Genomic DNA, 12,119 nt, shown 5'->3' with positions numbered 1-12,119 from the left:
GGCAAAAGGACAAATATTGTATAAGACCACTATTATAAGATCTTGAGAAATAGCATAAACTGAGAAGAACACATACTTTTCTGGTTATGGAGGGGGGAGGGAGGGAGGGTGGGAGAGGGTTATTTACTGATTAGTTAGTAGATAAGAACTACTTTAGGTGAAGGGAAGGACAATACTCAATACACAGAAGGTCAGCTCAACTGGACTGGACCAAAAGCAAAGAAGTTTCTGGGATAAACTGAATGCTTCAAAGGTCAGCGGAACAAGGGTGGGGGTTTGGGGACTATGGCTTAAGGGGACTTCTAAGTCAATTGGCAAAATAATTCTATTATGAAAACATTCTGCATCCCACTTTGAAGTGTGGCTTCTGGGGTCTTAAATGCTAACAAGTGGCCATCTAAGATGCATCAATTGGTCTCAACCCACTTGGATCAAAGGAGAATGAAGAACACCAAGGTCACACGATAACTATGAGCCCAAGAGACAGAAAGGGCCCCATGAACCAGAGACTTACATCATCCTGAGACCAGAAGAGCTAGATGGTGCCCAGCCACCTCCGATGACTGCCCTGACAGGGAGCACAATGGAGAACCCCTGAGGGAGCAGGAGATCAGTGGGATACAGACCCCAAATTCTCATAAAAAGACCAGACTTAATGGTCTGACTGAGGCTAGAGGAATCCCAGCGGTCATGGTCCCCAAACCTTCTGTTGGCCCAGGACAGGAACCATTCCTGAAGACAACTCATCAGACATGGAAGAGACTGGACAATGGGTTGGAAAGAGATGCTGATGAAGAGTGAGCTACTTGTATCAGGTGGACACTTGAGACTGTGTTGGCATCTCCTGTCTGGAGGGGAGATAGGAGGGTAGAGAGGGTTAGAAACTGGCAAAATTGTCACGAAAGGAGAGACTGGAAGTGCTGACTCATTAGGGGGAGAATAAGTGGGAGTATGGAGTAAGGTGTATATAAGCTTATGTGTGACTGACTTGATTTGTAAACATTCACTTAAAGCTCAATAAAAATTATTTTAAAAAAATAATGAAATGGGACGCATAAAAATTGATATCCTAGGCATTAATGAGCTGAAATGGACTGGTATTGGCCATTTTGAATCAGACAACCATATGGTTTACTATGCCAAGAATGACAACTTGAAGAGGAATGGTGTTGCATTCATCGTCTAAAAGAACATTTCATATCCTGAAGTGCAATGCTGTCAGTGATAGAATAGTATCCACACGCCTACAAGGAAAACCAGTTAATTTGACTATTATTCAAATTCATGCACCAACTGCTAATTCCAAAGATGAAGAAATTGAAGATTTTTGCCAACTTCTGCAGTCTGAAATTGATCAGACATGCAATCAGGACGCTGGTGATTGGAATGTGAAACCAGGGATATCATACCTGATGTCAAAGGGATCCTGGCTGAAAGCAGAGAATACCAGAAAGATGTTTACCTGTGTTTTATTGACTATGCAAAGGCATTCGACTATGTGAATTATAACAAATTATGGATCACATTGCAAAGAATGGGAATTCCAGAACACTTAATGTGCTCATGAGAAATCTGTACATGGATCAGGAGGCAGTCAGTTGAACAGAACAAGGGGATACTCTATGATTTAAAGACAGGAAAGAAGAGTGTCATGTTGTATCTTTTAATCATACCTACCCAATCTCTATGCTGAGCAAATAATCTGAGAAGCTGGACTTTATGAAGAAGAATGGGGCATCAGGATTGGAGGAAGAGTCATTAACAACCTGAGATATGCAGATGACACAACATTGCTTGCTGCAAGGGAAGAAGACTTGAAGTGCTTATTGATGAAGATCAAAGACCACATCTTCAGTATGGATTACACCTCAACATAAAGAAAACAAAAATCCTCACAACTGGACCAATAAGGAATGTCATGACAAACGGAGGAAAGATTGAATTTGTCAAGGATTTCATTTTACTTGGATCCACAATCAACACCTATGGAAGCAGAAGTCAAGAAATCAGAAGATGCTTTGCATTCGGCAAATCTGCTGCAAAAGACCTCTTCAAAGTGTTGAAGAGCAAAGATGTCACCTTGAAGACTTAGGTGTGCCTGACCTAAGCCATGGTGTTTTCAATCTACTCATATGAGTGCCAAAGCTGGACAATGAATAAGGAAGACCGAAAAAGAATTGATGTCTTTGAATTGTGGTGTTTCAAAAAAATATTGAATATACCATGGACTGCCAAAAGAATGAATAACTCTGTCTTGGAAGAAGTACCAGAATGCTCCTTAGAAGCAAGGATGGTGAGACTACATCTCACATACTTTGAACATGTTATCAGGAAGGATCAGTCCCTGGAGAAGGATATTATGCTTGGTAAAGTAGAGGGTCAGGGAAAAGGAGGAAGACCCTAAATGAGATGGACTGCTGTAGTGGCTGCAACAATGGGCTCACGCATAACGACGATTGTGAGGATGGCACAGGACAGGGCAGTGTTTCGTCTGTTGTACATAGGGTCGCTATGAGTCGGAATCGACTCGACGGCACCTAACAACAACAACATAAGGCCTCTATAAATGTGGCACTAGCACATGCATTCACAAAATGACCAAGAAAATAGGATAAGAAACCCTGAATTAGACCCAAATATATATGGGAATTTAGCATATGCCAAACTGGCATCTCATATTACTGGGACTTTTTAATAAATGACACTGGGATAACTAGGTAGAAATCTGGAAAAAAAATAAAGTTGAATCCATATCTCATGCATTACACAATAAACTCCAAATGAATTATGGATCTAAACACAAATAATTAAAACTAAAAGAAAACATGAATAAATTACTCTTTAACTTTGGAGTAGAGAAAGACTTTCTAGCACATAAGAATGTACATGACCATAAGCAAAATCAAAAGACAATGGACAAGAGACAACAGATATTTTCACTACATATACCACAGATAAAAGGCTAACATTCCTTGTATATAAAGAACTTTGAAAAATTGAGGGACATTTAACCAAAGAGGATATACAGATGGCAAATAAACATGAAAAGATGCTCACCATAATTGGTCATTAGAGAAAACCAAACTAAAATGAGATATCACTACACACCTATTGGAGTGACTAAGATGAAATAGTGATAAAACCAAATGTTGGCAAAGATGCAGAGAAACTGTATTACGCATGCCGCTGGGAATATAAAATGGTACAGCCACCCTGGAAAATAATTTGGCAGTTCCTTTCAAAACTAAAAATGGACTTACTATACAACTCAGCAGTTGTGCATTTGGATAGTTATGCCAGAGAAATAGACTTATTTTCACACAGAATCTATACACAAATGTTTGTAGAAGCTGTACTCATAGGAGCAAAAAACTGGAAACTACCCAAATACCCTTCAATAGATGAATGGCTCAACAAACTGGTACGTACACCCATATCATAGAAATCTACTCAGCAGTAAAAAAGAAAATGAACAATAAACATGTGCAACAATTTTGATGATCTTAGTGAAATTATGCTGAGTGAAAAAAAGCCAATCTCAATACATACTGCATGATTCCGTTTATGTAACACTCTTGTAATAACATAATTAGAGAGATGGAAAAGAGATTAGTGGTTGCAGGAATTTAGGGATGTGGAGTTGAGGGAATGGTTCTGCCTATAAAGGATTCATGCGTATACAGTTGAGTAGTTTGATTGTGGCAATCGTTACACAAGACTGCACATGTAATAAAATTATGTAGAGCTACACACACACACACACAAATGATTGCACATATAACTACTAAAATCTGAATAAGCTCCATGGGTTATACCAATGTTGATTTTTGGTTTTGATATTGTACTATAGTTGTGCAAAATATTAACACTTGAGAGAGTTTGGGGAAGGGTGTACACGTCTTCCCTATACACTTTTGCAACCTCCTATGAATCTATAATTATCTCATAACAAAATGATTTAAAAAATTGAAACAATAGACCAAGAACCCAATAGAAAATGGAAAAAAGACATGAATAGAATATATTTATGTGCGTGTGTGTATATATATGCATATATATATACACATTGTTGTTGTCAGGTGCCATGGGCTTGATTGTAACTCAAAGTGGCCCTATGTACAACAAATGAAACACTGCCCTGTCCTGTGCCATCCTCACAATCGTCGTTATGCTTGAGCCCATTGTTGCAGCCACTACAGCAATCCATCTCATTGAGGGTCTTCCTCCTTTTCCCTGACCCTCTACTTTACCAAGCATAATATCCTTCTCCAGGGACTGATCCTTCCTGATAACATGTTCAAAGTATGTGAGATGTAGTCTCGCCATCCTTGCTTCTAAGGAGCATTCTGGTACTTCTTCCAAGACAGAGTTATTCATTCTTTTGGCAGTCCGTGGTACATTCAATATTTTTTGCAAACACCACAGTTCAAAGGCATCAATTCTTTTTCGGTCTTCCTTATTCATTGTCTAGCTTTGGCACTCATATGAGTAGATTGGAAACACCATGGCTTAGGTCAGGCACACCTAAGTCTTCAAGGTGACATCTTTGCTTTTCAACACTTTGAAGAGGTCTTTTGCAGCAGATTTGCCGAATGCAAAGCATCTTCTGATTTCTTGACTTCTGCTTCCATAGGTGTTGATTGTGGATCCAAGTAAAATGAAATCCTTGATAACTTCAATCTTTTCTTCGTTTGTCATGACCCTTTTTATTGGTCCAGTTGTGAAGATTTTTGTTTTCTTTATGTTGAGCTGTAATCCATACTGAAGGCTGTGGTCTTTGATCTTCATCAATAAGCGCTTCAAGTCCTCTTCACTTGCAGCAAGCGAGGTTGTGTCATCTACATAACTCAGTTTGTTAGTGCATTTCCCTCCAATCCTGATGCCCCATTCTTCTTCATATAGTCCATCTTCTCAGATTATTTGCTCAATGTACAAATTGAGTAGGTATGATGAAAGGATACAACCCTGACACACACCTTTCCTGACTTTAAACCATGCAGTATCCCCTTGTTCTGTTTGAGCTACTGCCTTCTTGGTCTGTCTACAGGTTCCTCATGATCACAATTAAGTGTTCTGGAATTCCCACTCTTTGCAATGTTATCCATAATTTGTTATGATTCACACAGTTGAATGCCTTTGCATAGTCAATAAAGCACAGGAAAACATTTTCTGGTTTTCTCTGCTTTCAGCCAAGATTCATCTGACATCAGCAATGATATCCTTCATTCTACATCCTCGTCTGAATCCGGCTTGAATTTCTGGCACTCAACTATATGGAAAAATTCTCTAAGTCACTCATAATTACAGAAATGCCAATTAAAACAGCCCAGAAATACTACTTCTCACCTGACTTAATATCAACAAATTTCAAAATATGATAATATTTTGCTGGTGAGATTGAGGAAACAGGCACTCTTTTACATTGCTCAAGCGAATGCAGACTGCTAAAACCCTTCTGGAGGGAAACTGACAATAGCTAAAAAAAGTACTTATGCACTTATTTTTGACCCACCAATCCACCTTCTAGGAATCTACCTGGAACATATACCTCCAATAATATAAAAATATGTATGTACAAGGGTATTTATTCTATCATTGTTTAAGAACTCTTTGCCAAACCAAGGCACAAGGATTTTATCCTGTTTTCTTCTCAAAATTTTATAGTTTAAGCTTTTATAATCCTTTTTGAGTTAAATTTTGTGTATTGTGTACTTGCGGGCTAAAGAATCTAGTTTAAGTAAGATGAACTTTGTCCTTGGCTCTGGAGAGATAACCCTTAGAGTAATTGGGGTGCCTTGGTCTGGCACTTCCAGGCTACATCTGAGAATTTGTGCTGGCAAGTGGGGCCTCGCTAGACTAGAAAAGACTCACTTGGGTAGCCGACACCAGCTTGACTCAGGAGGCATAATTTAGCCTATTATGCAGGACTGGCCCATAAGAGCTGTGAACACAGTGGCTCAGATGGTTTCCTGATTGATGAGAACATCTGCTCTCAGGAGGGTAGAATGTCCTTTGGGACATGGAAGCTCCATATTGGGAATGCTCCCAGACCTCTCCCAGTGCATTTCTTCATTTGTATTCTTTTTTGGTGTAATAAATCTGTAGTGGTAGCTATGGTATTCTCCGGTGAATTCTGTGAGTCGTTCCAGTGGAGCAGTGGGAGCCAGCAGGACAGAGTAAGAGTGTCATAGTTGGTGATATTACTGCACCCATTTCCTATGATACACAGTTCTCCTTTCCCGTCTACTTCTCACCTTATCCTCTTTTCTTTTCTCCAGTATTCCTTCTTCTGTTACTCATGCCTTAGTTCTGCCAGTGACACCTGAGATATGACTTGGCTCTTTGGTGTTCTTCCAGAACTTGGGACCTTGAAGGAACTGTGGGAATATGTTTTGTTACAGATGAGAGATCTAATGTAGATGTCACAGCCAATAAAATCACAAAATAACCTCCAAAAAAAAAAAAAAAAGGAAAGAAATTAAGGGTGTCATGTGGGCTCTGAGCTTGCAGCTTGCAATGTGAAGGTGTAGTGGCAAACCAGCTTTCAATATGTGGCTAGCAGAGCAGAAGGCTGGGTGTCACGTAGACTTCTAAATTTGCAACTGGCATCAGCCTATTTGGTAATCTAAAGGACAGTATCCTTTTAACTTGTGAGCTCTGACCTAGGTCCGGGTGACTAGGGTCTGAGAGAGAGTGTGTCACTGGGGTGGCTGGTGATGAGGATGGAGAAATGAGACCACGAGGATTGGGTCAATCTCTACATTTTAAGGAATGAATTCCTACTGGTCCTTGCCGTGGAGTGCTGTAAGAAACTAGTATTGAATTTTAACTCATAAAATAAATATCCATGAATCCATAGTGATATAAATTTATAACCAAATAAGTGGGAGAGAAGGGACAATTCTTCCTTGCAGAAGTATTCCAAGTAATAAATACAGAAGGGAAGTCATCCTTAGGAAAATACCACAGTAATAGTTTTGCAGACAAGAGCCTCGGATGGACGCTAAATTAGTAAGTGAAAGACCAAGAAGATACAGGATATTTGCATGGTCTCAAAGTATCTGCCTTACTATATTCATTAACTACAAAGAAACATAGTGGAGAAACCCAGCAGTGGAGAAACACCACCTCAACTAAGTGATCAAGGTTAGCATCACCAACAGTCTGAAACACTGACATTGTAAATCCTTTGATGTAATGCAGTGAGGACACATCATTTCTGTGATGTTCTTAACAAAAATGCATAATCTCATTCTAATCATGAGAAAATATCAGACAAATATAAATTGAGGATTATACTAAAAAATAATTAACCAGTACTCTTCTAATGTGTCCAGTTTATGAAATACAAAGAAAGCCTGAGAAACTACCACAAATTAGAGGAAACTAAGAAGAAATAACAACTAATTACAAGGTGGGATCCTGATAGTCTTCTGAAACAGAAAAAGGGCAATAGTGGAAAAACTGGTGAAATTCGAATAAGGTCTGCAGTTTAGTTAATAGTATTGTACCAATGTTAATTTATTGGTTTTCATCATTGTAATAGAGTTATATAAGATGTTAACATTAGGGGAAGGTGACTAAGGAACATATGGGAACTCTTTATACTATTTTTGCAACTTTTCTTTAAGTCTAAAATTAGTTTAAAGTAAAAAGCTAAGAAAAAAAGTAAGACTTTAAGTCAAGGTAGGACAATGGGTTCTCACTTTATTGTACCCTTTCTTCTCCAACATGTAGCACTGATTGATAAAATTTAAAAGAGGAAAATGAAAATGTTAAAAACTAAATTACAAGTGGATCAGAAATCAGAAGAGAAATAGAAAGCTGTGAGTAACTGTTGTATTTGACTCAAGGTTTAGAAGTACTTAGTGTAAACAATATTGAAAGAAAGGAACTAGAATCAAGCTCACTGACTAAGGGCTTGAGTGGATCTCTTCACACTAAAAACTTAGGAAAGGATATTTTAAAAAAAATCTGTCATTACCTGCTTCTTAGAACTATGGTTTATAACAAGCTATTTTTTTTTTTTCCTATGGGTCTAGGGAGGTGAAAGTGGTACAGATACAGCCTAATGAGCAGGAACTAAAGTAGATGGAGATGTTAACTGCCTAAAATCACTTAGATGGGTGTGATATGATCCTTCTCCCCTGGTATTCATGCCCTTCTATAGCCCTGCCCCTCCCCCATATTGTGTCATTGTTGGTTTGTGTGACTAATAAAATACGGAAAAAATGATAGTGTACAACTTGTATGTCAGTTTGTCAGTGAAAATCTTATGGATTATAGCAAAACATTGTCTGATACAGTGCTGGAAGATGAGCCCCTGAGGTTGGAAGGCACTCAAAATACAACTGGGGAAGATCTGCCTCCTCAAAGTAGAGTTGACCCTCATAACATGGATGGAGTAAAGGTTCTGGGACCTTCATTTGCTGATGTGACACAACTCAAAAGGGCAAGAAGAGCTGCAAACATCTATTAGTGATTGGAACATGGAATGTGCGACATGGAATCAAGGAAATTGGAAGTTGTCAAAAATAAAATGGAATACTTTAAGATTGATATCCTAGGTGTTATAGATTAAATTGTGTCCTCCCCAAAATGTGCGTCAACTTGGCTAGGCCATGATTCCCAGTATTGTGTGGTTGTCCTCTATTTCCTGATCTGATGTAATTATCCTATATGATGTTAATGAGGCAGAATTAGAGGCAGTTATGTTAATGAGACAGGACACAATCTACAGGATTATGTGGTATCTAAAAAAAAAAAAAAAATTTTTTTTTTTTTTTGAGTCAATCTCTTTTGAGATATAAAAGAGAGAAGTGAGCAGAAAGAGGAAGACCTCATTACCCCTAAGCAAGAAGAGCCAGGAGTGGGGCATGTCCTTTGGACCTGGGGTCCGTGCACTTAGAAGCTCCTAGACTAGGGAAAGATTGATGAAAACGACCTTCCGAGCCAACAGAGAGAGGAAGGCTTCCCCTGGAGCTGGTGCCCTAAATTTGAACTTCTGGCCTCCTAAACTGTGAGAGAGTAAAGTTCTGTTTGTTAAAACCATCCATTTGTAGTATTTCTGTTACAGTAGCACTAGATAACTAAGACAGAATTTGGTACCAGGAGTGAGGTGCTGCTGTAACAGATACATATAGTGTGGAGGCAGTTTTGGAATTGAGTAATGGGTAGAGGCTGGAAGAGTTTTAAAGTGCCTAATAGTAAAAGCTCAGATTGCCTTGAAGAGACTGTTAGTGGAATTATAGACATCAAAGACAATCCTGGTGAGAGCTCAGAAGGAAGCAAGGAGAGCTGTAACACTGAAAACAGTGCAGACAGTGAGAAGCAGTGGCAGAGAAATAGTGGCAGCAGGACCAGGAGACTAGTGCGAGATGGTGCACCACAGAGTGAGAGAGCTGAGTGCCTTTGGGCAGGAGGTTTCCTGGAAGAGTGGTGTGCATCTGGGCACTTGTCAGTGGAGCTAGGCTTACTGACCATGGAGCAAAAGAGCTGAGCACCTTCAAGCTGAGGCTTACTGGCAGAGTAGGGTGCCTCTGAGCACTTACTGATAGAGCTAAACAACTTTGTAATACTTGCCCAACCAGGGCAGAGGCTGGGCTGGCCCAAGAGGCCCAAGGAACCAGGATGCCAGGGAAACAGAAAACAGAAATTGAAGAGACAGGACCAAAGGAAGCAGAGCTACCTCAGTCTTAAAAGGTTGGGCCATGACCTCTGGAATCTCGAAGGTGAGGCCATGGTCTGCTAGGTTTCAAAAAGTCATGTCTTCACCAGCTCAATGTCAAGTTGGCTAGGCCATGATTCCCAGTATTGTGTGGTTGTCCTCCATTTTGTGATCTGATGAAGTTATCCTTTGTGTTATAAATCCTAACCTCTATGTTTGAGGCAGGATTAGAAGCAGTTATGTTAATGAGGCAGGACACAATCTATAGCATTAGATTGTATCTTGAGTCAATCACTTTTGAGATATAAAAAAAAGAAGAGAGGAGAGGGACCTCATTACCACAAGCAAGAATAACCAGAAGTTGGGCATGTCCTTTGGACCCAGGGTCCCTGCACTGAGTAGCTCCTAGACCAGGGAAAGATTAATGACAAGGACCTCCCTCCAGAGCCCACAGAGACAGAAAGCCTTCTTCTGGAGATGGCATCCCGAATTCAGATGTCTGGCCTCCTAAACTGTGATAGAATAAATTTCTGTTTGTTAAAGCCATCCACTTGTGGTATTTCTGTTATAGCAGCACTAGACAGCTATGACACTAGGCATTAATCAGCTGAAATGGACTGGAATTAGCCATTTTGAATTAGACAATCATATGATCTACTATGCCAGGAATGACAAATGGAAGAGGAATAGAATTGTTGTTGTTAGGTGCCGTCGAGTCGGTTCCGACTCATAGCGACCCTATGCACAACAGAACAAAACACTGCCTGGTCCTGTGCCATCCTTACAATCGTTATGCCTGAGCTCATTTTTGCAGCCACTGTGTCAATCCACCTCGTTGAGGGTCTTCCTCTTTTCCACTGACCCTGTACTCTGCCAAGCATGATGTCCTTCTCCAGGGACTCATCCCTCCTGACAACATGTCCAAAGTATGTAAGGTGCAGTCTTGCCATCCTTGCCTCTAAGGAGCATTCTGGCCGCACTTCTTCCAAGACAGATTTGTTCATTCTTTTGGCAGTCCATGGTATATTCAATATTCTTTGCCAACACCACAATTCAAAGGCGTCAACTCTTCTTCTGTCTTCCTTATTCATTGTCCAGTGTTCACATGCATATGATGTGATTGAAAATACCATAGCTTGAGTCAGGTGCACCTTAGTCTTCAGGGTGACATCTTTGCTCTTCAACACTTTGAAGAGGTCCTTTGCAGCAGATTTGCCCAGTGCAATGCATCTTTTGATTTCTTGACTACTGCTTCCATGGCTGTTGATTGTGGATCCAAGTAAAATGAAATCCTAGACAACTTCGATCTTTTCTCTGTTTATCATGATGTTGCTCATTGGTCCAGTTGTGAGGATTTTTGTTTTCTTTATGTTGAGGTGTAATCGATACTGAAGGCTGTGGTCTTTGATCTTCATTAGTAAGTGCTTTAAGTCCTCTTCACTTTCAGCAAGCAAGGTTGTGTCATCTGCATAATGCAGGTTGTTAATGAGTCTTCCTCCAATCCTGATGCCTCATTCTTCTTCATATAGTCCAGCTTCTCAGATTATTTGCTCAGCATACAGATTAAATAGGTATGGAGGAAGAATACAGCCCTGACGCACACCTTTCCTGACTTTAAATCAATCAGTATCCCCTTGTTCTGTCCGAATAACTGCCTCTTGATCTATGTAAAGGTTCCTCATAAGCACAATTAAGTGTTCTGGAATTCCCATTCTTCGCAGTATTATCCATAGTTTGTTATGATCCACACAGTCAATAAAACACAGGTAAAGATCCTTCTGGTATTCTCTGCTTTCAACCAGGATCCATCTGACATCAGCAATGATATCTCTGGTTCCACGTCCTCTTCTGAAACTGGCCTGAATTTCTGGCAGTTCCCTGTTGATATACTGCTGCAGCTGTTTTTGAATGATCTTCACCAAAATTTTGCTTGCGTGTGATATTAATGATATTGTTCTATAATTTCCACATTCAGTTGGATCACCTTTCTTGGGAATAGGCATAAATATGGATCTCTTTTAGTCAGTTGGCCAGGAAGCTGTCTTCCATATTTCCTGGCATAGACGAGTGAGCACCTCCAGCGTTGCATCTGTTTGTTCAAACATCTCAATTGATATTCCATCAATTCCTGGAGCCTTGTTTTTCACCAATGCCTTGAGAGCAGCTTGGACTTCTTCCTTCAGTACCATCGGTTCCTGATCATATGCTGCCTCTTGAAATGGTTGAATATCAACTAATTCTTTTTGGTATAATGACTGTGTATTCCTTCCATCTTCTTTTGAAGCTTCCTGTGTCATTTAATATTTTCCCCATGGAATCCTTCACTATTGTAACTCGAGGCTTGAATTTTTTCTTCAGTTCTTTCAGCTTGAGAAATGCCGAGTGTGTTCTTCCCTTTTGGTTTTCGATCTCCAGCTCTTTGCACATGTCGTTATAATACTTTACTTTGTCC

Source organism: Elephas maximus, chromosome 2 (assembly GCF_024166365.1).
Source record: "Elephas maximus indicus isolate mEleMax1 chromosome 2, mEleMax1 primary haplotype, whole genome shotgun sequence".
Classification (NCBI taxonomy): Eukaryota; Metazoa; Chordata; class Mammalia; order Proboscidea; family Elephantidae; genus Elephas; species Elephas maximus.
The sequence above is the reverse complement of the archived record's forward strand: the minus strand, read 5'-3'. Positions refer to the sequence as shown.